This window comes from Triticum urartu, chromosome 5, assembly GCF_003073215.2.
Source record: "Triticum urartu cultivar G1812 chromosome 5, Tu2.1, whole genome shotgun sequence".
In the NCBI taxonomy this organism is placed as follows: Eukaryota; Viridiplantae; Streptophyta; class Magnoliopsida; order Poales; family Poaceae; genus Triticum; species Triticum urartu.
In genome coordinates, this window is record NC_053026.1 from 138,976,223 (window position 1) to 138,998,266 (window position 22,044).

Below are 22,044 nucleotides of genomic sequence, written 5' to 3' on the forward strand. Positions count from 1 at the left end.
CACACTTCATCGGAGGGGCTATGATGATGTAGAGTCCTCCGTGATGACGGACCTCTCCGGCGGAGCTCCGGAACAGGCCCCACGATGGGATCTCGTGGATACAGAAAGTTGCGGCGGTGGAATTAGGTTTTTGGCTCCCTCTTTGTTTGTTTGGGGGTACGTAGGTATATATAGGAGGAAGAAGTACGTCGGTGGAGCTCCGAGGGGCCCACGAGGCAGGGGGCGTGCCCTAAGGGGGGGGCGCCCCCCACCCTCGTGACCGCCTCTCTGATGCCTTGGCATAGGGTCCAAGTCTCCTGGATCACGTTCGGTGAGAAAATCACGTTCCCGAAGGTTTCATTCCATTTGGACTCCGTTTGATATTCCATTTCTTCGAAACACTGAAATAGGCAAAAAAACAGCAATTCTGGGCTAGGCCTCCGGTTAATAGGTTAGTCCCAGAAATAATATAAAAGTGGAAAATAAATCCCAATATAGTCCAAAATAGTAGATAATATAGCATGGAGCAATCAAAAATTATAGATACGTTGGAGACGTATCAAGCATCCCCAAGCTTAATTCCTGCTCGTCCTCGAGTAGGTAAATGATAAAAAGAGAATTTTTGATGCGGAGTGCTTCTTGGCATAATTTCAATGCAAATCTTTCTTAATTGTGGTATGAATATTCAGATTCGAAAGATTCAAGACAAAAGTTCATGTTGACATAAAAATAATAATACTTCAAGCATACTAACAAAGCAATTATGTCTTCTCAAAATAACATGGCTAAAGAAAGTTATCCCTACAAAATCATATAGTCTGGCTATGCTCTATCTTCATCACACAAAGTATTTAAATCATGCACAACCCCGATGACAAGCCAAGCAATTGTTTCATACTCTAACTTTTTCAAACTTTTTCAATCTTCACGCAATACATGAGCGTGAGCCATGGATATAGCACTACATGTGGAATAGAGTGGTGGTTGTGGAGAAGACAAAAAGAGGGAAAGATAGTCTCACATCAACTAGGCGTATCAACGGGCTATGGAGATTCCCATCAATAGATATCAATGTGAGTGAGTAGGGATTGTCATGCAACGGATGCACTAGAGCTATAAGCATATGAAAGCTCAACAAAAGAAACTAAGTGGGTGTGCATCCAACTCGCTTGCTCACGAAGACCTAGGGCAATTTTGAGGAAGCCCATCATTGGAATATACAAGCCAAGTTCTATAATGTAAAATTCCCACTAGTATATGAAAGTGACATAACGAGAGACTCTCTATCATGAAGATCTTGGTGCTACTTTGAAGCACAAGTGTGGTAAAAGGATAGGAACATTGTCCCTTCTCTCTTTTTCTCTCATGTTTTTGGGCCTTCTCTTTTTTTATGGCCTCTTTTTTTTCTTTTTTTTCGTCCGGAGTCTCATCCCGACTTATGGGGGAATCATACTCTCCATTATCCTTTCCTCACTTGGGACAATGTTCTAAAAATGATGATCATCACACTTTTATTTTTCTTACAACTCAACAATTACAACTCGATACTTAGAACAAAATATGACTCTATATGAATGCCTCCAGCGGTGTACCGGGATATGCAATGAATCAAGAGTGACATGTATGAAAGAATTATGAACGGTGGCTTTGCCACAAATACGATGTCAACTACATGATCATGCTAGAAATATGACAATGATGGAGCATGTCATAATAAATGGAACGGTGGAAAGTTGCATGGCAATATATCTCGGAATGGCTATGGAAATGCCATGATAGGTAGGTATGGTGGCTGTTTTGAGGGAGCTATATGGTGGGTGTATGATACCGGCGAAAAGTGCGCGATATTAGAGAGGCTGGCAATGGTGGAAGGATGGGAAAAGTGCGTATAATCCATGGACTCAACATTAGTCATGACGAAGTCATATACTTATTGCAAAAATCAAGAAGTTATCAAAGCAAAGTATTACGCGCATGCTCCTAGGGGGATAGATTGGTAGGAAAAGACCATCGCTCGTCCCCGACCGCCATCATAAGGAAGACAATCAATAAATAAATCATGCTCCGACTTCATCGCATAACGGTTCACCATACGTGCATGCTACAGGAATCACAAACTTTAACACAAGTATTCTTTAAATTCACAATTACTCAACTAGCATGACTCTAATATTATCACCTCCATATCTCAAAACAATTATCATGCTTCAATCTTTTCTTAGTATTCAACACACTCAAAAGAAAGTTTCACAAATCTTGAATACCAAGCATATTATTATTAAGAAAATTACCATGACATTAAGACTCTCAAAATAATCTAAGTGAAGCATGAGAGATCAACAGTTTCTTTAAAACAAATCCACCACCGTGCTCTAAAAGATCTAAGTGAAGCACATAGAGCAAAATTATAATGCTCAAAAGATATAAGTGAAGCACATAGAGTATTCTATCAAATTCTAATTCATGTATGGCTCTCTCAAAAGGTGTGTGCAGAAAGGATGATTGTGGCACACTAACAAACAAATACACAAATAATACAAGACGCTCCAAGCAAAACACATATCATATGGTGAATAAAAATATAGCTCCAAATAAAGTTACCGATAGAAGTAGACGAAAGAGGGGATGCCTTCCGGGGCATCCTCAAGCTTTGGCTTTTAGGTGTCCTTAGATTATTTTGGGGGTTCCATTGGCATCCCCAAGCTTAGGCTCTTGCCACTCCTTGTTCCATAATCCATCAAATCCTTACCCAAAACTTGAAAACTTCACAACACAAAACTTAAGGTAGAAAACTCGTGAGCTCCGTTAGCGAAAGAAAACAAAAGACCACTTCAAGGTACTGTAATGAACTCATTATTTATTTATATTGGTGTTCAACCTACTGTATTCCAACTTCTCTATGGATTATAAACTATTTTACTAGCCATAGATTCATCAAAATAAGCAAACAACACACGAAAAACAGAATCTGCCAAAAACAGAACAGTCTGTAGTAATCTGTAGCTAGCGCAAGATCTGGAACCCCAAAAATTCTAAAATAAATTTCTGGACGTGAGGAATTTATCTATTAATCATATGAAAAAAGAATTAACTAAATACCACTTTGCAAATAGAAATGACAGCTGTTCTCGTGAGCGCTAAAGTTTCTGTTTTTTACAGCAAATTCAACAAGACTTTCCCCAAGTCTTCCCAATGGTTCTACTTGGCACAAACACTAATTAAACACAAAAAACACAACCAAAACAGAGGTTAGATAATTTATTTATTACTAAACAGGAGCAAAAAGCAAGTAATAAAAATAAAATTGGGTTGCCTCCCAACAAGCGCTACCGTTTAACGCCCCTAGCTAGGCATAAAAGCGAGGATAGATCTAGGTATTGCCATCTTTGGTAGGCAATCCATAAGTGGCTCTCATGATAGTTTCATATGGCAATTTTATTTTATTTCTTGGAAAGTGTTCCATGCCCTTTTTAAATGGAAGTTGAAATCTAATATTCCCTTCCTTCATATCAATAATCGCACCAACCGTTCTAAGAAAAGGTCTACCAAGAATAATAGGGCAAGAAGGATTGCAATCTATATCAAGAACAATGAAATCTACAGGCACATAATTCCTATTTGAAACAATAAGAACATCATTAATCCTTCCCATAGGTTTCTTAATAGTATAATCCGCAAGATGCAAGTTTAGAGAGCAATTATCAAAATCACACAAAGTTTTGGGGATAGTGGAGACACTAGCACCCAAATCACACAAAGCATAAAACTCATGATTTTTAATTTTAATTTTAATAGTTGGTTCCCACTCATCATAGAGTTTTATAGGGATAGAAACTTTTAACTCAAGTTTTTCTTCATAAGATTGCATCAAGGCATCAACAATATGTTCGGTGAAGGCTTTCTTTTGACTATAAGCATGTGGAGAATTTAGCACGGATTGCAACAAGGAAATACAATCAATTAAAGAGCAATTTTCATAATTAAATTCCTTGAAATCCAATATAGTGGGTTTAGCAACATCTAGATTTTTATTTCTTTCAATCCCACTTTCATCAATTTCATCATAAATATCTAAATACTCTGAATGTTTAGAACGCCTTCTAGGTAAAGGAAGACCATTCAGTTTCATCAAGATTCATAATGCAAAACAAAGATTTGATAGGAGACACATCAATAACTTTTAGATCTTCATCTTGATTTTCATAGGAATTGGAAGAACACGCTTTAATAAAGGCATCTTTGGAAGCACGCATCCTAGCGGTTCTTTCCTTGCACTCATCAATGGAAATTCTCATGGCTTTGAGAGACTAATTGATATCATGCTTAGGAGGAATATATCTAAGCTTTAAAGAATCAACCTCAAGACAAATTCTATCAACGTTCCTAGCCAAATCATCAACTTTAAGAAATTTCTCTTCAAGCAAAGCGTTAAAATTCTTTTGTGAATTCATAAAGTCTGTAACACTATTCTAAAATTCAGAGGGCATCTTATTATAATTTCCATAAGAGTTGTTGTAGGAATTCCCATAATTATTAGAAGGATTACTACGATATGGCCTAGGATTAAAATTCCCTCTATAAGCGTTCTTACCAAAATTATTTCTACCAACAAAATTCACATCCATAGATTCATTGTTATTCTCAATCAAAGTAGACAAAGGCATATCATTAGGATAAAAAAAAACACTCTTAGTAGCAAATAATTTCATAAGTTCATCCATCTTTCCACTCAACACATTGATTTCTTCTATCGCATGCACTTTTTTATTAGAAGATCTTTTAGTATGCCATTGAGAATAATTAACCATAATATTATCTAGGAGTTTAGTAGCATCTCCTAAAGTGATTTCCATAAAAGTACCTCCCGCGGCCGAATCTAAAAGATTTCTAGAAGCAAAATTCAATCCGGCATAAAATTTTTGTATAATCATCCACAAATTCAAACCATGAGTAGGGCAATTATGTATCATTAATTTCATTCTCTCCCAAGCTTGTGCAACATGTTCCTGATCAAGTTGCTTAAAATTCATAATATCGTTTCTAAGAGAGATGATCTTAGCGGGAGGGAAATACTTAGAGATAAAAGCATCTTTGCACTTGTTCGAATAATCAATACTATTTTTAGGCAAAGACGAAAACCAAGCTTTAGCACGATCTCTAAGCGAAAAAGGAAACAACTTCAATTTAATGACATCATTATCGACATCTTTTTTCTTTTGCATATCACATAAATCAACGAAGTTATTCAGATGAGTAGCGGCATCTTCACTAGGAAGGCCGGTGAATTGATCTTTCATAACAAGATTCAACAAAGCAGTATTGATTTCACAAGATTCAGTATTGGCAAGAGGAGCAATCAGAGTGCTAAGGAAATCATTATTATTGGTATTGGTGAAGTCACACAATTTGGTAGTATCTTGAGCCATCGCGACAACCAAGCAATCCAACACACGGGAAAACAAAAAGGCAAGCGACAAAAAGGCAAACAGAGAAAGAGAAGGAGAAGGAGAGTGAGATTGGGAAAGAGATGGTGAATAAAACGGCAAGGGTGAAGTGGGGGAGAGGAAAACGAGAGGCAAATGGCAACTAATGTAATGCGAGAGATAGGGACTGTGATGGGTACTTGGTATGTTGACTTTTTACCTAGACTCCCCGGCAACGGCGCCAGAAATTCTTCTTGTTACCTCTTGAGCTTGCGTTGGATTTCCCCGAAGAGGAAAGGATGATGCAACAGAGTAGCGTAAGTATTTCCATCAGTTTTTGAGAACCAAGGTATCAATCCAGTAGGAGGCCACGCTCAAGTCCCTCGTACCTGCACAAAATGATAGCTACTCGCAACCAACGCGATTAGGGGTTGTCAATCCCTTCACGGTCACTTACGAGTGAGATCTAATAGATATAATATTTTTGGTATTTTTGGTATAGAGATGCAAAGTGAAAAGTAAAAGGCAAAGTAAAAAAGCAAAGCAAGATTAAAGTGATGGAGATTGATATGATGAGAATAGACCCGGGGGCCATAGGTTTCACTAGTGGCTTCTCTCAAGAGCATAAGTATTCTGCGGTGGGTGAACAAATTACTGTTGAGCAATTGACAGAATTGAGCATAGTTATGAGAATATCTAGGCATGATCATGTATATAGGCATCACGTCCGTGACAAGTAGACCGAAACGATTCTGCATCTACTACTATTACTCCACTCATCGACCGCTATCCAGCATGCATCTAGAGTATTAAGTTAAAAACAGAGTAACGCTTTAAGCAAGATGACATGATGTAGAGAGATAAATTCATGCAATATGAAATAAACCCCATCTTGTTATCCTCGATGGCAACGATGCAATATGTGCCTTGCTGCCCCTTCTGTCACTGGGAAAGGACACCGCAATATCGAACCCAAAGCTAAGCACTTCTCCCATGGCAAGAAAAACCAATCTAGTAGGCCAAACCAAACTGATAATTCGAAGAGACTTGCAAAGATAACCAATCATACATAAAAGAATTCATAGAAGATTCAAATATTATTCATAGATAGACTTGATCATAAACCCACAATTCATCGGTCTCAACAAACACACCGCAAAAAGAAGATTACATCGAATAGATCTCCATGAGAGAGGGGGAGAACTTTGTATTGAGATCCAAAAAGAGAGAAGAAGCCACCTAGCTACTAACTATGGACCCGAAGGTCTGAGGTAAACTACTCACACTTCATCGGAGGGGCTATGATGATGTAGAAGCCCTCCGTGATGACGGCCCTCTCCGATGGAGCTCCGGAACAGGCCCCAAGATGGGATCTCGTGGATACAGAAATTTGCGGCGGTGGAATTAGGTTTTTGGCTCCCTCTCTATTCGTTTGGGGTACGTAGGTATATATAGGATGAAGAAGTACATCGGTGGAGCTCCGAGGGGCCCACAAGGCAGGGGGCGCGCCCTAGGGGGGCCCACCCTCGTGACCGCCTCTCTGAGGCCTTGGCGTAGGGTCCAAGTCTCCTGGATCATGTTCGGTGAGAAAATCACATTCCCGAAGGTTTCATTCCGTTTGGACTCCGTTTGATATTCCGTTTCTTCGAAACACTGAAATAGGCAAAAAAACAGCAATTCTGGGCTGGGCCTCCGGTTAATAGGTTAGTCCCAAAAATAATATAAAAGTGGAAAATAAAGCCCAATATAGTCCAAACCAGTAGATAATATAGCATGGAGCAATCAAAAATTATAGATACGTTGGAGACGTATCACCTCCTGCTCCGCCCGCTCCGCGGCGATCTGCTCCTCCGCCTGCAGGTGCTCCTGGAGGAGATGGTGGTTGTAGGCGGCGTCGGCCTGCGCCTCCCGGAACTGCTCCTGACGCATCTGCCTCACACTGTCCATATATTGGGCACGGGCCTCGCCGATGGTCATGGTGCAATGCACCGGCAAGGATGGCACGGAGGAGGGGGTTGGCGCCGGATCATTGACTACCATGTTATCCGTTGGGACGTCGTCGTCCTCCGGCTGCCTGTCAGCCAGCCGGTCGGCAGCAATGGCTGCCATCTCCTTGTGGTCCGTCGTCCGCCCGTCCCGAAGAGCGCTGGAGCGCGAGGAAGCCATGGTGGGCAGTAGTGGTGTGGACAGGAGAAAGGGAACGGATGCGGATGACTGCGGCTATGGCCGGTGCAGCAGTTTATATAGCAATGGTGGGCGGGCGGAGGGACGAACGTGTGGCGCCGTAGTAGCCGCCTCGGCAACCGCATATCATTAATGTGGGCGGCATATGGACGGATGGACGGCACTTGTGTCGTTTGAAGGCGGAGCAATCGCCTGCACCGGGAAGCAGGGCGGGCGGCGCTGACTGTTTCGGGCAGAAAGCGCGCGCGGGCGAGGAGATGACTTTACTTGGAGAGGATGACAATGGGGACCCACCAGGTCCATAGCCTCACATACGCAAGTGCCTCCTTATATATATATGTGTGTGTGTGTGTGTGTGTGTGTGTGTGTATAAAACTATACTCCCTCCGTCTAGGTGAATAAGTCGTATTAGAAGGTGCATCACGACCTAGGTGCAAGCAGATTGGTGGAAAAGAAGAATATTTCTCTCTTCTAAACACAGCATTTCATCACAACAGTTAAGAGGATGCCTTATTAGCTACCCATGCAGGCCATCATAATTCATAGCATGCAAAGCGCTTTTATTTCTTGCCTAATAACCGCATGGACGTGCTGGATGCATTGGTCCTTGCCCGAGCAAAAAAAAGGGAGGAAAGGGGTTTCCACGGGAGACAACGAGGCAGAGGTGGAAGCACTCGCTGGAGTTATTTATTTTGCTTCCCCTGGTTTCCTGACATCACGGTCCCACACCATTGTCAACCTATGTAGTACTAGTCAATAAACGAGAGAATTGCACAAGAAGCGGCTGACAGCTGGGACCAAGCAGCTCGAGCAGTATTTGTGTTTTTAGGGTGTGAGGACTGCAGAGTTTTTTGATGTTTAGCCCAGATATTAATTTTTCTCCTCTGAACAACAACGAAAACATCGCTGCAGGTATTAACTGGGCAGGCTGTGGCCCGTCTAGCCCAGGCCAGATATCCAGCCCAGATATTAATTTTTTTCAAGCTAAAAATGGCTAGCCCAGCTATACTTTTTTTAGGAATAGCCAGGCAAGGTCAAGTTGTTATTCTCCGCCCCGCTGGGATGCAAATCTTTCCTAGGAGGGATGCATTAGGCTTAACAAGAAAATGGGCTTTAAGAAATAATAAATGGGATGTAATTATAAAAACTGGGCAGTAACTATAAAAAATGCACCAAACACGTGATTACTTTACAAAATATTATTTTTGGATATTGAAAATTTTAATTTCATTAATTGTTGCGAGCGCAATGTTTCGTTGAATTTTTACGTAATATAAATTCATATTGAAATTATATTTCATCTGACTAGAAATTTCGGGATAAAAATATTTTGGATCCCATCAAAATGTGGGAAATTTTATTGAATTCTGTTTTGAACGGTTGGTTGAAATGGGTTGTGCTTTTAACAAACTGTAAATGGGCTGTAGTAAATTCCATTAGAATTCAAAAATTGGCTACACATTCTTACAAATCTCAAATGGGCTATAAGTTCTCTGCCACACACTTCTGGCCTTACTAAGTTGACGCGTCCCCTAAAAAAACAGAGTTGACGCGTATGCAAGACTTTGTCAACTTATAGTCAACACACGGTTCTAGCAGCAGTGGCCGTTGGATGTCCATCCAACGGATGCCGTGCTTCTTCTTCAATCTCGGATATTCTAGCTTCACCCGCCCAAAAACTGATTCCTCCCCCTGACATCTGGGGCGCACAGTTTTGGAAGCTGACCTATGGGCCTACTAAGTTGACGTACCAAGGGCTTTGTCAACTTAGTCAATATAAACGATTCTAGCTGCAGTGACCGTACGATGTCCATCCAACGACCGTAGTGCTTCTTCAACCTCTGGTCTTCTTGCTCCAGCCGCCCAAAGCAGCGCAGGTCGTGCCGCCTGCTCCTGCTTCCCACGGCCGGCTGTGCTGCCGTGGAGGCCTCACCGCCCCTACTATTCCCACCGCTGGCCAGGCCCTGCGGCGAGGCAGCCTCACACCGCAGCCGAACGAGTGAACCCTCATACTCCTCTCCGCATATGCATCCACAGCCGCGTCTTCACCGGCTCCGCGTCGTCCCCTTCCTAGGCCTCGCCGTCTTCCACCGCCCTGGTGCTCTCGGCGCGGCGTGGTCAACGTGGAAGGAACGACTTCCATCGGACATGGACTGTACGTGGAGAGGCTGACAGCTGGGTCCACGGCGGCAACAAGGAAGTGCCTCCTTATTACGCGAAAAATAATGATTCCTCCACCTGACAGCAGGGACCCACCAGATGGGCCACCAGTACTTTGCGAAAAAAATCATTTCCCCCTGACTGTTGGGACCCACCGGACGGGCCACCGTATTTCGCAAAAAAAACATTCCCCCGCTGTCAGCTCGGACCCACCGGAAGTGCCTCCTTATTACGCACAAAAAAATGAATACTCCCCCGGCTAGCTGGGACCCACCTTGCTGGGAGGCTGACTTGTGGGCCTACTAAGTTGACGGGGACGAAGGGCTTTGTCAACTTAGTCAATATGAACGATTCTAACTCCAGTGACCATACGATGTCCATCCAACAGCCGTAGTGCTTCTTCAATCTCTGGTCTTCTTGCTCTAGCCGCCAAAAGCAGCGCCGGTCGTGCCGCATGCTCCTGCCTCCCGTGGCCGGCTGTGCTGCCGCGTAGTCCCCTTCCTAGGCCTCACCGTCGTCCACCGCCGTGGTGCTCTCCGCGCGGCGTGGTCAACGTGGTCAAGGAACGACTTCCATCAGAAGAGTACTATATGTGGAGAGGCTGATAGCTGGGTCCACGGCCACAACCCAGTTTTTTTGTGATTTGCCAAGTAAGTCGCTTTGTCAGGCCTGTTGGGCTGCAAATCTTTCAAGATGAGGAGAGCTTTCATTCGGCTGGCCGAGAAAATGGCCCATCAGTAATGAGAAATGGGTTGTACATTTTTAAAACGCATCAAACCGGCAATTAGTTTCAAATATCTTTTTATTCATTCCAAGATTTTAAATTACATTAATTTTTATGCGTGGAGAATTTGTTGGATTTTATATTGATATACATTTATTTTTAAAATCAGTTTGAATGTGAGTCGAAATTTCGGGATTAAAAACAGTTCGGACCGCACCGAAATATACAAAATTTCGTATAATTTTTAAACTGTTGCCACAATATGAGCTGTAATGCTAACAAAAAGAATATGGGCTCCAAAAAAACCTTAAGAATTAGCAAATGGGCTGTAAATTATTAGAAATAATGGCAGATGGGCTGTATGTTGTTTTCCACAGATTTGAGGCTTTCCTAAAAAAGGTTGATGCACAAGCACTGACTGTTGGATGTCCATCCAACGGCTATCGTGCTTCTTCAATATCTGCTCTTCCTGCTCCCTCCTCCTCGCGGCCGGTTGTGCTGCCGCGCAGGCCTCACTGCCCGACCATACTCCCATCGCTGGCCTAGCCATCCCTCTACTCACCCACACCTGCTATTATTCTCCGGCGATGGCAGAGGAACCAGTAAACCCTCGTACAGTCGTACTCCCCTCCGCGTGGGAAACAACTACCGAGTCTTCCCTGCCTCCGTGTCGTCCCCTTCCTAGGCCTCGCCGTCGTCCACCGCCCTTGTGCTCTCGGCGCAGCGTGGTCAACATGGTCAAGGAACGACTTCCATCAAACGTGGACTGTACGTGGAGAGGCTGACAGCTGGGTCCACGGCCGCAGCAAGGAAGTGCATCCTTATTACGCGGAAAATAATGATTCCTCCACCTGACAGCTGGGACCCACCGGATGGGCCATTGTATTTCATGAAAAAATGTTTCCCCCTGACTGCTGGGACCCACCAGCTACATCTTCGCACGCAAGGAAGTGCGTCCGGAAAAAAAATGATTCGCCCCCTAACTGCTGGGACCCACCAGCTACATCTTCGCAGGTAAGGAAGTGCCTGACAGTCGGGACCCACCTGGTCGAAGCGTATGTAGCGTTGTCATTCTGGTCGCAAACGTGTACGTACATACTGGTCGATGTAGAGGCGCGCACGTGTCATAGTAGAGGCGCGCACGTAGCATGTACACGTACGTACAGCGGCCAGGGTGCAAGAAAGAAAGTACGACCACATATGTGTACATACGGGCGGGGTCTCGAACACCTACTCGCGCATACGTACGGCCAGGGCTCGTGTACATGGCTTGGTTGGAACAGAGAAACAGTGTCGTCGTCATGTTCATGGGGAGGCAACGGAATGCGTCGTGTTCATGGGGAGGCAACGGAATGTGTCGTGTTCATGGGGAGGCAACGGAACGCGTGGGAGCCAACCGGCTGGGTCGAAATGGAATGCGTGGTCGTGTTCATCGGGAGGGCTTGGACGGAACAGGTGATGGAAACGAGGCCCGGCGTACCGCACAACGGAGGAAACAGACCTCCTACGTTCGGAACGGGGTCCTGTTGATCGGGAGGGGTCTGGCGTACCACAAAATAGAGGAAACGGACCTCCTATGGTTGAAACGGGGGTCCTGTTCATCGGGAGGGGTGTGGCGTACCGCAAAACGGACGAAACGGACTTGTGTTGGAGCGCTACGGTCGAAACAGGTGTCCTGTTCATCGGGAGGGGTGTGGCGTACCGCAAAACGGGACTCCACGGGATACTGTTCATCTCCACCGTCGACCCCCTCCAGCCTCCACGAGCTACTGTTCATCCACCGTCGACCTCCTCTAGCCTGCACCTGCGACTGTTCATCCACGGGCTCCTGTTCATCCAGCCTCCACCACGCGCTACTCCACCGGCTACTATTCAACCAGCCCTCTCCACGGGCTCCTGTTCAACCACCCCTCCATGGGCTACTATTCATCCTGCCCTCCACCGTCTACTGTTCATCCTGCCCTCCACGGGGTGGTCCTGTTCATCCAGCCCTCCACGGGGTCCTGTTCATCCAGCCCCAACCGGCTCGATCGATCGGGGTCCTGTTCATCCAGAGGCAACACCACGGGGTCATGTTCATCCACCCCCACCGGGAACTGTTCATCCAAACCCCCCCGCAACGCTCACTTTTCATCCAGAGGCAGCATCGATCGGCTTCAGTTAGCAGCAGTAGCGAAGGAATCGCTCGATCAGGTTCAGTTAACAGCCATCGATCGATCGCTCTGGTTCATTAACGCGTAGCTTGCAATGCAATCGCTCGGGTTTTGTCAGAGCCCAACGCCTCGCACACACGCGTGTACGTGTACGAGAGAAACGCGCATCGCTCGGCCCCCGACCTCCCACCGTAACCGGGAACTCCCCGAAATTTTCCTCCCCCTCGCTTCTACCACGGTTTTTTCCGTCATGGACGGCCCAAAGAATGTCATGCAGCTGTGTCTCCGGCCCGCCCAGGACGAAAAGCCCATTTTCCGTCATGATTTTTTGTCATAGAAGTAGGATCCCACCACATCTATGATGATACCGGGTTTTGTCACAATTATCGCCATAGAAGTGTCATATGTATGACAGAAATTTTTTTTGTTCAGCCCAAAATGTCACGGATGTGTCTTTTTTTTGTAGTGGTAATACAAAATATAATTCCCATTGGACAACACTTTCACCAACAAGTACGCACTTGAAGCCTCCATCATCATTATCAGTACATGCTACGCAGGTGAGTTAGGATGCACTTGATCCCAGAAAGGTATCTATCCTTCAAACTAACTATAGTACATAATATCTAACAAAAGAGGGTCTTGCTACAACAGCTGGATACATGGCTCAGTCTAGATATCACTACGAATCAAGTTGTGCATATTTGTTGTAGGATGAACCACATCGCCGCATCTCGAATTTGCAAAAGCCATTCACCGCTTGGAAGCTTCATGCCTTTCACACACTTAAGATCATCTGGCAACAAGTTGTGTCGACAAATATCTGGATATGGTGATTCATGAAACCCATGGTACGTTGTGTAAACACAGTTCCCCCTCGCGAATGGAAGTTGCATAGCACGGTAATCATCACTGGTTATATGATCGATGATTGGTTGGATGATCGGATAATTGAGCCCGAGGAACATGGAGTGGTTGCTGAGGCTATAAACCTGCCTCCAGTTGAATATGCCTGGCCCAACGGAGCTGGGATCTTTCTTGAACACGAAGTATCCATAGCTATCACAGTCACGAATGCCCAAGGCATTGTACTGCATGTGGTTTGATGAAATGGTTTGGTCAATTTGGTACGTGAGAATGAGTATCAAATGACCACCGTCGGTTGAAACGAGCGATAAACCACCACCCATTGACTTGTATATTTCCAGGCCCTAGAATTATGAAGGCTAGTGCATTTGCGTCTGCTGCAACAAATCAAATTGGAGACCAAAAGGACAAAAATATACAACCATGTTCAGAGTATGTGTGGAATTAAGATTATTATAATAGCGACATAGATCATAGCCAGAGAAATGCAATGTCGTGGTCATAATCATACCCCAAGTTAAAAAATATAAGCCAATGCCTTTCATATTCTAGCAATATGTCATGGTTCAAACATCATGTATAAATGAGAGGAAAACATCTATGCCAGGGCCTACTCATATTCTACCATAGCAGTTACTATTGTTCTCATATCAACTCTAGTAATATCATGTGTGGTTATAAAAATCTTGGAAATGAGAGTAACATATAGCAATCATGAGGTTATACTCATAATATCTATTGTAACAATCATTAGATGCCAATTGTTCTCATATCAACTCTAACAATAACATGTGTGGTCATAAAAATCTAGGAAACACTAACAATGATGTGGTTATAGACATACTATCTATTCTAAATTTCTAACAATCAACAAGCAGTCGTATTCATAAGGTAAAGATGAGATGAGATAGAACAATTACACGATGATAGATTCCACTAGTATATGCCACCAATTTGTGTGTCAACCGCGTAAATGATGCCATTGTTCACTATAGCATCAGACAGAAATGGAGGGTCAACAGGATTGATGATGAGCCATAACCATGTATGGCGACCGGATTCCAGATAGACTAATCCCATGTCAAACAAGGCAATGAGCTTGTAATCCGTGCAGTCTTCTGATGGTCTGGACAGTTCGTAGATTACAACCTTCAGCAAAAGGAGGTCGTACCAAAAGCTCTACGCCTCTCGCGTGTAGTAGGTAGGAGTGTCCGGTGGGCTGCGAGGCTCAATGCCGGTGGTATCCAATGATGGAAGGGTGATTTCTCACTGGGTGTAGATATCCATGAGATGCCACAGACTACCGGATTGGTGGATGATGACGATCCAGTTGGCCTTCATGACTGCCCAGTAGTGGCCGCGCATGAAGGACAGGTGGGCGGGTAGTGTTAGCATGTCGAGGGGCATGAAGGAAACCTCTGTAGGATTGTCAAGTCGGTGTCTGGGCCACCTGCAAGGATCGGGCATCAGCAAGTAGGGTGTCTTGAAAAGGGTCGGTCGATTGTAGATGAGTACACAGTACATAGACACCGAGCATGCGGCCAGACGCACGGTGTTGAGTAGGTCCATACGATTACAGATCTGCTCCAAAGAGAACATCGGGGAGGGAATTCCAATCGTGGCTCTGTGTGTCAGTCGGTTCTACCATAGGGTTTTTTAGGGTGCTGAGTGATTGCAGTTTTTGGTGCCTATGAGCAAGCGGGGAAGTGGATTCGGGCCGGCGAGCGAAGAAGATGGCATGTGTGGCCGAGTAGTGAGCATGGTGGATATGGTACGCATGAGCTACCGAGGAAGATGGCGCAGGCGGGCGAGCAGTGAGCGGGGGGAAATGGTGTGCGGACGACGATGGGGAAGAGAGGAGGAAGAAGAGGGAAAGACGGCAAGAAAGTGAATGAAACCTCAATTATATTAGTACTACTACCAGGATATACCGTCCTTCAAAGTGTAAATAGTTAAGCTGATGACATATGGGTCTACCTCAAGAGGGCCCATATGTCAGCTAATGGAAGAGAGAGGTGTGTAGGCAATGTATTTGCGGAAGCGTGCTTCACTAGCAAACATGATGGTAGAACAGGGTATGGCTGATTTAGTAACACCAACACGTTGGCTCGGCTTATTAATTAAGTGTCCCATCTGCTCCAGCGTGTATTGTCACTTCACTTTGAAGACTAGTTGAATATTTCTCTCTCACTGAGATGGGGAATAATCGATTGCCAAGACTTCCTATGTACAGTATCCCTATTCCTCTACTCTCATCCTGTCTAACAACAAGAAACATTGGCCAAGGCACCCGGTGCCAATAATGTAGGAGTACTACTAGTATTTTGTGTCAAACTTTGACCATCTATTTAACTAATAAAATGTTAATGCATGTCACAAAAAATTATATCACTGGATTTATATTTGAACATAGTTTTTAATGGTATAGTTTTTATGACATGCATTGACACTTTGTTAGTTAAATTACGGTCAAAATTTTACACTAAATATGAAGGGGACCAATAAACTAGGACCGAGGTTTATATACAAGTCAATAAAAAAAATCACCAACCAAGGTAGTAGTAAATGATGAGTGCCTGAAGATTTTTTTTCAAAAGTACTCAATAATGGGCTCATTTTCCTCAAGAAAATTGAGTTTACGAATAAATTAATTGGAATGCATGTGTGAAGAACAAAATACCAGAATTTTACACGCATTGGTGAGTTTTCTCTTAATTCTTGCATGCAACGTTTTAATGAAGCTTGAAATATGAACATGTCAATGGGAGGGAGTAGAAGCCTCATGCATGCATGCAACACTCACACAGACACATGCATGCACGCAACACTCACGCATCCATGCGGCACACAACACAGGATGCAACACACACACTCAAGCTCAAGTGCTCAGCCTACTCCCTCCGTCCGTGAAAGACTATACATATAGAGATTTACACATTGCCCAAGAGGAACCAGAACTCCATGGCATAACTAGCAAGATGCCCATGCATTTCATGGAACATCAAGATGCATTTTTTTACAAAACACCTGTTGTGGTTGACCCATGCAGGAGTAATCCCATGTGTAAAAACTAATGATATCTCGAGAATTTCATCAAAAATGTGGTGTCTCCAGAATTTCATCAAAAAAATGATATCTCGAGAAAGATGAGAGATAAGGTGAGGAGGAGTGGGGCGCGGTGGTGATTGGTGGTCAGACTTAGAGGAGGCATGGGGATGGACGACGCCGGCAATGGCCACCATGCCAGATTGTTCTAGAGGCTTCCTTTTTTAATTACTCAACAATGAAGTTGTGGGAGATAAGGATGAACGAGAGAGGTGCGGGTATCCTTTTGCAAAATTGCCATAGTTTGCTTTCTATCCGTCACATATAGATCAGACGGTCTATATTGCAAGATGGTAGACACACCATCATCACCAACTCGGTTTTTTATAAGAGTGGAGATTAACGCCCAAAAGTAGCAGACTTATGTGTGTGTGCGACCATTAACCAGGAGAAGAAGATTAAATGAAGGTTGTTGCATGTTGTAATTAAGGATAGACATGCAGCCTATAGCTATAGCACATGTTGCTGCATTAGTCAATCAATACCGATTAGATTAAAGGCTAAGTGCTTGGAAGTGTAGATGTACACTCTTTGTTGGAAAATTTTCTAATGCTAGATGTACAGTTTTTCACAGACCGAGGGAGTACACATGCATGCACTCACATACACAACCAGGGTGGTTCACGCGCAAGGGTTGGTATCCTGTCCTCTTTGCTCTGCCAGCTGACAGGTGGGACCCAGAAACCAGGTGCCAATTTAACCAATCAACAAAGTGCCACATCGACTATGTGTCCTGTCAGCAGGGTGCAATACAGCGCTCTACGGTGAGCTAGTGACCCTATAATCACCACAAAACTATATAGTGACTGTAATGAGCATAGTACTATGAGTCCAGTGACCGTATTGTTACATACGTTGACCGCTATTGTATTTATCTTATTTCAAATTAAGCCATATTAACCGGAAAGGACGCGGTATGGAATACTACTTTGATGTGTCTCGTCAACTCACAGAACGAGGAGAAGCTTGCTTAGTACGCCCTCACCCTCGCCCAGGCGCGGTGGCTCAAAGGCCGAGGAGGAGCTTGCTTACTACCTACACCTACGCCCTCTCCCTCGCCCACACACGCGGTGGCTCGCGGGACAAGGAGAGGGTTTTGACTACAGCGCCCTCTCCCTCTCCCTCGCCCTCACCTTCGCCCTTGCAGTGGAAGTGCAATAGTTCATTCGGTGTCAGATTGCCATAAGAATAGTGTACTGACATTGTTGGACCTTCCAAAGAGGCGAAGAGCTAAGTGCAAGGTTCACAGGAGTACGAACTGTTGAACCTCCCAAAGAGGCGAAGAGCCAAGCGCATGGTTTATAGGAGTTGTCGTCCTAGTACTATAACTATAGCAAATGATCTCTACTGTATGATGCCGCCATGTCACCTATAGCCAAAGCCGTGCCACCTTTTTCTCATAGAGCGTCTTGGAGCCCGTGCAACAGCCACACAAATTGCACATACACATAACACATTTACTGGTAATAAATTCTAAAGGACAAATGCCAGCATGCCACGCAAGTTCATATCCACTTCATGTGATAAATTTGTGCACGACTACTCTACATATATTTACAGTGTTACCATTCACAATTTACCATACTCCACTTACACGTTATAGATGGGCTCCATGTCCTCCTCGAGGTTCCAGTCCCAGGTGCTCTTCATAGATGGCACGATCCATAGCGGTGGGCAATGGGAATCATTGGCGTAGCTTTCTAGTCCGGTTCCACACGATGGAGACTCATCCAAGTTGAAGCGGCATAAATCAGGGATAGCATGTCCCTGCATGTCCTTCATCCGGTGGTGCGCACTAAAGGCACAACCATGCTTCATGAACGACAGGCCTTCGATGTCGTGCACGAAAGGTGGCACCTGCTTCAAAATGGGGTAGTTGTCCCCAATGAAAAGCGAGTACTCTCGAAGAGTGTTCCTCGGCACCCACATAGCATCACAGGGGTCGAACTCGGCGCCATTCATATGGTACACATGGCATCTCAGATTTGGACACATGGTGACATACATGGTCAAGGTCCATGCATGATAATTTTGTGCTCAAATATGGCGGTCAGTAATATTGTGTAGCAAGTAGTACTACTCCATAATAGAGGAAGTAAAATAACCGGCTTATTATAAATAGCCACTCTTGGCTAGATGGATGAGATAGTAAGACATGGAAAAACAAAAATGGTGGGAGCTAGTGGGTTTAAGTCCTCAAGGGCCTAGCTAGCTATACACGTCCTCCAAGGTAAAAATTACTAGTAAGTACTCCTTACTACTACAATGAAAGAGAAGGCGAGAGGGTTAGAAAAATCTAATACTAAATGGTAGTAATAGTACTAGTAAACATGTCCCGGTCAAGAAAAGAAAAGAACTAACAAGTACTACTACTCTAACACACAACAATGAGAAAATGGAATACCTGGGTAGATGGTGACGGTCCGATCATGGTAGATCGTGTGACCATGTTGCACATCAGTGGTACCATGGGTGATGACTACTAAGATAGTTGATACCAATATGCCGAAGTCAGCTACAAGATTAGAGGTTAGACCAAATTGCGGATGAGAATGCACATCCAGGATAGATGATCTTATTTTGATCGGGGGTTGACTGGTCCTTGCAAAATAATGAGTACCATTAGGGATGCAAATCAAGGTTTGTGCATTCCGTTTGTGTCGGTGAAACAAACATCCATGTTTGCTGACCGAACTCATGCACAGGCATGGCGACAGTCACATATTCAAACACCAAGTTATGGCATCAAGTTAAGACAGAAAATCCGCTCTTCGTGAGATCAAGGAGAGCATGAACAAGAACAAGGTAGATGTGGGCCACCTTGGGAAGGCCTCCCTTGCCGAGCAGGAGAGCCTAGCAAGGTCGAGGCCACTCCCAAGGGCAAGCCCAGATTCGCCCCGGTAGGCTTGCTGGGGCCGCCAAGATCAAACCCTAGTAACTACTTCAACAAGGAACCTTCACCGAGGCGCCACTGCTCCACCTCACTACACCCAAGTCACTAATCAGCGCGGTGTCATGGTGTTAAGGAACCAGGTGGATTCTATCAAGCATGTGGCAGCGTCAAGGAGAAGATATTAGCTTTATTGACACCCGTCTAGGAAGTGTGCCAAGCTGATAAGAAGAGGCTGGTAAGCGGCGCGACGGGCTTGCCGGGATTTGCCCTCAGCACGACACCTAGTAGTGCATTTAATGCACTTTGTCCTAACTGCCAGAGTTAGGTATGATAGCACTATTAGCTATCTAATCACACCCAAATGACTATTTTGCCACTATGGTCACCCCTTAACCTATCAAAGGAGGCCCAAGGCAACCTAGCAAAGGGTTCTAGCACTTTGACCCCCTGCACTTGTAAGCTCACGTCGCTCTCCCCAAGGCACCCTTGCCGGGCCAGAGCGTGTCGAGCCTTCATCCACCTTCAAATCAATCCATCAAAGCAGGAGTAGGGTTTTACGCTGCAAAGCGGCCCGAACCTGGGTAAAATAGAGGGAGTCCATCAGCGTGTTGTCCCCACCATGTCTGCTCTTTGTGCAGCGTGGCCGTCCCCTTGCCGAACCACAAAAGGGGCACCCCTGCCCCATAGGTGATCATGCTTCCATGATACGTCTCCGTTGTATATACTTTTCCAAACACTTTTGCCCTTGTTTTGGACTCTAACTTGCATGATTTGAATGGAACTACCCCGGACTGACGCTGTTTTCAGCAGAATTGCCATGGTGTTATTTTTTTGCAGAAATAAAAGTTCTTGGAATGACCTAAAAATCAATGGAGATTATTTTTGGAATATATAAAAATACTAGCGAAAAGTTCCACGTCAGGGGCCCACACCCTGTCCACGAGGGTGGGGGCGCGCCTACCCCCCTGGGCGCCCCCTACCTCGTAAGCCCCCTGACGCTCCACCGATGTCCATCTTGACTCCATATATTCACTTTCGGGGAGAAAAAAATCAGAGATAAGGATTCATCGCGTTTTACGATACGGAGCCGCCGCCAAGCCCTAAACTCTCTCGGGAGGGCTGATCTGGAGTCCGTTCGGGGCTCCGGAGAGGGGAATCCGTCGCCATCGTCATCATCAACCTTCCTCCATCACCAATTTCATGATGCTCACCACCGTGCGTGAGTAATTCCATCATAGGCTTGCTGGACGGTGATGGGTTGGATGAGATTTATCATGTAATTGAGTTAGTTTTGTTAGCGTTTGATCCCTAGTATCCACTATGTTTTGAGATTGATGTTGCTATGACTTTGCTATGCTTAATGCTTGTCACTAGGGCCCGAGTTCCATGATTTCAGATCTGAACCTATTATGTTTTCATGAATATATGTGAGTTCTTGATCCTATCTTGCAAGTCTATAGTCACCTATTATGTGTTATGATCCGTTAACCCCGAAGTGACAATAATCGGGATACTTACCGGTGATGACCATAATTTGAGGAGTTCATGTATTCACCATGAGTTAATGCTTTGGTTCGGTACTCTATTAAAAGGAGGCCTTAATATCCCTTAGTTTCTAATAGGACCCCGCTACCATGGGAGGGTAGGACAAAAGATGACATGCAAGTTCTTTTCCATAAGCACGTATGACTATATTCAGAATACATGCCTACATTACATTGAGGAACTGGAGCTAGTTCTGTGTCACCCTATGTTATAACTGTTGCATGATTGATCGCATCCGGCATAATTATCCATCACCGATCCAATGCCTACGAGCTTTTCATATATTGTTCTTCACTTATTTACTTTTCCGTTGCTACCGTTACAATCACTATAAAACCAAAAATATTACTTTTGCTATCGTTACCACTACTATCATATTACTTTTCTACTAAATACTTTGCTGCAGATATTAAGTTTCCAAGTGTGGTTGAATTGACAACTCAGCTGCTAATACTTAAGAACATTCTTTGGCTCCCCTTGTGTCGAATCAATAAATTTGGGTTGAATATTGTACCCTCAAAAACTGTTGCGATCCCCTATACTTGTGGGTTATAATTCCATGCCGACATCTTTGGCACACCAGGTAGGGGGCGACGCTTGTGTGAACCTGAAGCAGTGACCGACGTAGCGATCTTCATCGACTGTCATCATTCATGGCTCCCAAGAAGAAGAGCGGAGCCGGAATGCATCCTTCCTTCTCGAAGGCCTTGTTACCCATGGCCGTGGGCACCACGACTGCTGTGGACGGGCCCGGCGAGGCGAGCAGTGCCACTAACACTCCCACTATAGCTGGGGTGGGGCCGCGGGCGCGAGCCAACCCCTTCAGCATGTCGCTGATCAAGCTCCCGTTGGTATGGGTTACGGAGGCGCTCAGCTTCCTCCTGCTCATCCTACCGACATGACCAACCACCACAATGTCAATGCCCGCTCCACTGCGAGCTGAGATCCATTGGCTTTGCCGCCTGGAGGGGTGGAGACAACGTGCGCCCCACCCCGCATCGGCGGAGCGTG